The following is a 6,074-nucleotide window of genomic DNA, read 5'->3' as shown; positions in this document are numbered from 1 at the left end:
GTGGATTCACTTTTTTAAAATGTAATAGGCAGATGCTTGGTTTTTTAGGTTTCTTGTACTTGATAAATTTACCCATTTAGATTCAGAGCTGGGCAGAATAGATGGTCATTTACCTTTACACACAAATCAAGTGGCTCCCCTTTAGGTATTTTATATTTTTCAATTCTTCAGGATTTTCGTTTTTCTATGGTGATTTCCACAGTATTATTAAAAACTTCTAGTTCATTAGATACGGTAGCATAAAAGACGCTGCTCTTCTTAATATATATGCTTATATGCTTTAAATTCTCACTAGTGGTTGCCATTGGCCGAATTTCGACCATTATTCATAATCAAAGAGTTTTTTTTATAAAAAATGCACTTCATATCCACAGTAACTTTAAAAGTGTCAAATTTCACTGCAAATCCCTTAAAAGAAGTACAAAGCTTTTCTTTAACGTAACTTTACTTAACTTTATAAGAGATAAAAAAAAACTATTGTCGCCTACGTTTTATAACACGTAAGATTGATAATTGTAATGAATCGTTATTGGGTTTCCATCCTTATTTAACGGCTGTGTAAAGAATTTTAGAAGAGATAAGATATTTTAAACGTGCTTCTCAGTATTAGATGAACGTTAAAATGTGCCAATTCTTAATTTGCTTTAGGTAAAAAAACTCTAATGTCAACTAGTTTCTAGTTTTTTAATCGAGTTACTTCATAAAAGAAAATGGTTTTCTGAATTATAACGACAAATTAAGCTACCATTGCGAGCGTTTTAATTATAATAATAAATTGATAAAATAGTTTTTTTTTCAATTTAACGGTCTTGTTGAAAGATAAAAACATCAATAAGATTCCGCAGCCGGCGCACTAATTTTTATCTAATATATAAAATTCTCGTGTCACAGTTTTCGTTCCCGTACTCCTCCGAAACGGCTTGACCGATTCTCATGAAATTTTGTGAGCATATTCAGTAGGTCCGAGAATCGGCCAACATCTATTTTTCTTTTTTTTTTTTACCTGCGCGCGGACGGAGTCGCGGGTGACAGCTAGTATAATATATTTTATTTGTATGAAAGAGTTAAAAATCAATGATGTACTATAATCGTATAAATAATTACGTAAAACCTTAGGTACTATTTATCACCACTTATACACCCATATACAACTCACCATATTAATAACATAGGACTGAACAGACTCAAAAATAAAACTGTAAAGCGTGCCTTTGTCCCTACGGAGGCACTGTACTTACTACTCTTCCTTACATTATCTATCAGACGTCATATCTGAATTCACTCCCTTTATATCATACGCATGTCCTCTTTCATACAATCAATCGACCATTCCACAAGTCATTCATATTTATTACTGTCTTATTGATGTCATCATATTTCCCCATAGTATGTCTATACGACGGTAAATCTTTGCTTCTCAGTTTCTCTATCGCTGGCGGTATATTTTATAATTATTAAAAGTTGCATAATATTAAATTCCATGTAATAAAATGATTCAAACAAAACGTTACCTTGTCAATTAGAAAAATATTCTTAATTTGTATTTAATGTATATTTACTTTAGATAAGTTTTTTTATGAAAATGTAACAACGATTTAAGATTTTTATCTAACAATACATTGAATAAATAACATCTTAACCACAAAAATTAGTTCTTTATGCCCTACGTTATAAAAAATAACGTTCGTGGTTTCAAATATCAGTTAACTCAAGTATAATGATGTGAGAGTAAAATAAATGTTGATTATTTTCATGTCTAAACAGATTGTTGCTATGCTAGTGAAACACGAGGATAGTAACCCATATAATACAGGCCTTGTTATACTGTACCGGCATTACGGTAGGACACAGTTGGGCAACCGCCCAGGGCGGCTGTTCAGTGGTAGATCCCGCAACACCAATATTTGTTGGGTGCCAGAATGGGCCGGGTCGACCGGTGCAATACCACGACCTCACAGAAGACAGGCGTGGTGAACTAGAAGCAATTCCATATTTCGTCTGATGACTGTAGTGCTGGAGACCTAACTTTAGTGCAGTTCCTTTCCCACCCTTTTTTATAGGGAAATGATGGGATGGTGAAGTGGATTTAGCGGAGGATGGGATTCATAGGAAGGGAAATTTTCCACTTTCTGTGCCTTCTCTGTTGATTAAAGGTAGGCAACGTTTGCCGCTCCCCCCAAATGCATGGCAAAAAGGGGGCACCTTAGAAATCTCGCCCAAGGCGTTGGTAACGCTCCAACTAGCACTGTTGTTATGCGTATAACATTGACATAGACAGACAGAAAGGAAGTGTTTTTAACATAATACAAAAGTTTAATTCCCCAACATACGTTTGTCTTGTGACTTAAAAAAGGGGGCAATTTTGTATCAACAATAGATTGAGGTTAACAATACTAACATACAATATATCATAATAATTAAATCATTTATTTACGTAATTATACATAATACATATATATACATAAATGTCTTAGTGAAAGTGTTTGTTACAGTATTTACAATAAACATACTTGCTCTATTTAGTGCTATTGATGTCAAATAATAAATTTTATTTGCATAAGAGAACAAGGTTAATGATAAATAACATGCAATTATATTTACGCGATCTAACTGCTATTCTACTGCTGATACACTCGTAGAAAACATATTAAATACAGAGATAATATGTTTTTATACATGTGTGATGACAGTGTAAACTCTTATTTTGTACGTGTAAACTTGTATTTTGTAGTTTGTACACATGTGTTTTGTACTGTAATACTAACTCGCTGTAAGGTCTCGCGACTTCGTCCTTGCGGGATTAAAAAAAACTTAATTAGCAGCCTAAGTGTTCTTCCAAACTATGTTCTACATCTATACCATGCTACTAGTTGGATAAGATGTCACCCGGGGATAGTGTAGCTTCCCAACAGTGAAAGAATTTCTCAAATCGGTTCAGTGGTTTCGTAGCTATTCAAGGAAAACAAACAAGCAATCAAAGAATCAAATCTTTACCCTTTATAACATAAGTATAGATGTATGTTCTATAAACAAGCTAACACATTTGAATGCTTAGAAAGTTAAAAATTTGAAAACCCATTTAAGGAAATAGTGAATAAAAACAATAATCATTTTTAGCATCTCCACGTATAAATTAAATAACAGATTATAAAAAGAGAATCTCAATTATACAACATCCGGTTCTATTTTTAAAATAGATTAATTTTAGGTAACATATTTACGCGACTTCGTCCGCGTGGGATTAATTTTTTTTTTAAATACATATCTTTTGTGTTCTTCCAGACAGTGTTTTACATCTTTCAATATCTAATATCTCATACCTAATTTCATCCAAATGTATGCCCAGTTCTGGAGATACCTTCTAACAAACATTCATTCAAACTTTCGCATTTATAATATATTAGCATGTTTTATTTTCGTTCTCCCAAAAATATAAATTAATCTATTACAAATTTAGATAACCGGATTATAGAAACCTTTTCGTTAAGCCAGTTTTATTTTAAAAATAGAATAGGCGTGGAAAAGTTGTTCAAACTATATTTAAAATTAAGTTCGATTTGTAGTTAATAAATTGTGTTTAATTATTTTATTTTAACTGAGCAAAATCTATTAATTTACTAATTATTCTAGGTATTTACAAACAACAAGCTAAAACCTGCACGCGTAGGGTAAAGTGAAAAATCCAAAATTTAACGCAATCGCAGTGTACGAAAGAAGTTCATTTAAATCGTAAACCATTTTGTTTTTGTGTTGAATTTAAATGATAGAAACACTCTCGCATCTTCAAAAACCATCAAAATATTTAATTACGATAGTACCACCGCTAGTTAATAAATAAATGTCAGGTTGTACGGAAATCATTTAGACATTTCCAATTTATTTTACAACTAGCTGTCCCCCGCGACTCCGTTCGTGCTGGATTAAAAAAACATATTCAATAGCCTATGTGTTCTTCCAGACTATGTTATATATCTATGCCAAATTTCATCGAGATCCGTTGAGCCGTTCTAGAGATACCTTCAAAAAACATCCATCGAACCATCTAAACATTCGCATTTGTAATATTAGTATGATGGAACCATTTAGCGTAAGATATTACCGTATACGTTAATCTTACTGCAAATGCATTCTGAATCGTTCAATACAATATTTATTGATAACCTTGATTTTTATTTGTATATTAAGATATTATTGAACTTCCTAGTCTTGTTAGTGCTTTTATATACTATAAACAACCAAAAATTCAAAGGAAATGATTGGAACTTATCTAAAAAATTATTTTTTGTGTATAAAAGTTTAAACTAAAAAAGGAAATATTGGATTTAAGTAATTATATAGACCGACAAGGTTTATATGATCCGGTGGGCATAAGTCCAAACAAAACTATGATAGCCCACTAGCGCCCTCTTGTCAAAGTCAAAAAGTTTCACAAGGTCCTTTTCGTACTGTAGCTCTGTTGTCATGTTTTTTTTTCTTTCATTCTGTGTCTAAAGAGTTATTATATATTTTCTGACTTGTCAACTAAAGTAAAACTCCAATTAAATCATGTTACAGTACGATTACAGATTTATCTTAATTCTTATTGATTGTCCTTTCAGAAACTGGCCCATTGTTTAATTTCTCTTTATATTGAGCTAATTTACCGGTCACCTGAATAGCGTGTGGAATAAACCCAAATAAACTGTACTTAATTGAATATTAAAACTTCCTTATTTTAGTATCGACCCGTCAAAATCCATATAATCTAGTTAGTTTTCGGTGACCAAGCGGTGTCGTATATCTCGTGTCGCGCCTCAGAATATCTTTATAGTATAGTATTACTAGCTGTCGCCCGCGACTCCGTCCGCGCGCAGTTAAAAAAAAATGAAAAATAGATGTTGGCCGATTCTCAGACCTACTGAATATGCTCACAAAATTTCGTGAGAATCGGTCAAGCCGTTTCGGAGGAGTACGGGAACGAAAACTGTGACACGAGAATTTTATATATTAGATTTGTGACACGAATAATGAAAACCTAAGATAACAGTTACTGTATTATATTTAACTTCAAACAGCCTAATCGTGGTAAGAATCCCGTTTCTTACAAACAGTATATTAGTTACTGTATTAATTTGAAATTACTACTACTTACTAGAAATGTTGAAATTTTAAAAATAAACCGATTTGGAGGAAGCCTCATTGACAAGATTATCTGAGTGCAGATATTCTGTCTTCTGAGAACTAAAAAAAATATATGATGCACTTTGATCTGTCACAAAATATTAAACGATGAACGCATCTTTATAAATATTTATGATTCTAAATAAACATTTCTTATAAATTATTGAAATCAATGAGCAGATACAAGATAGCCGAGAATCATAGCATCATTAAAATAAATATTTTAACATGAAATTAAGGATTATTTAAATTATTGACGTATTCAGATATTTAAAATAACTTTTCTGAATATAATTTAATTTGTCCTTTATATCTATATCAGAAATTAAATAATTATGATTGTTAATTTTATATTCCAATGACGTATTTTGGAGATTTTATTAATCTTTAGTAGCGTATAAGTTTGTTGTTCACCTTGGTATTATTTGTTAGTAGGGTTTTATACTAAGTATACATACTAATATAAATTTATACAGAGTGTACTATACTTCGTATATATAAACACTATTTTCTTGTGCTTTTAAATGTTATAAGTACAGGTTCTTTTATATTACTAGCGCTCGCCCGCAACTTCTTCAGCGCAGTCAGTTTCATGATTGCTCTTTTAATAAATTACGATAATTTTATACATAAAAACACGCATACCTCATATGCTTGTTTCATTTGATTTGAAGAACTTTATAACTGGTAGGTCGCACAAAATTTTATCAGTAAACAGTTGATCTCTGGTCGCTGGTTTAATCAAGTTGGGCACCCCTGATCTACAGTAAGGTTATGTAATTTTACTAGCAGGCGGACGCGACTCCGTCCGTGCAGAGTTAAAAAAATAATAATTAGTAACCTATGTGTTCTTCCAGATTATTTTCTACATCTGTTTCAAATTTCAGTGAAATCTGTTTAACATTTTTGGAGAT

Source organism: Papilio machaon, chromosome 4 (genome assembly GCF_912999745.1).
Source record: "Papilio machaon chromosome 4, ilPapMach1.1, whole genome shotgun sequence".
NCBI classification, from domain to species: Eukaryota; Metazoa; Arthropoda; class Insecta; order Lepidoptera; family Papilionidae; genus Papilio; species Papilio machaon.
Note: the sequence above shows the minus strand (reverse complement) of the source record.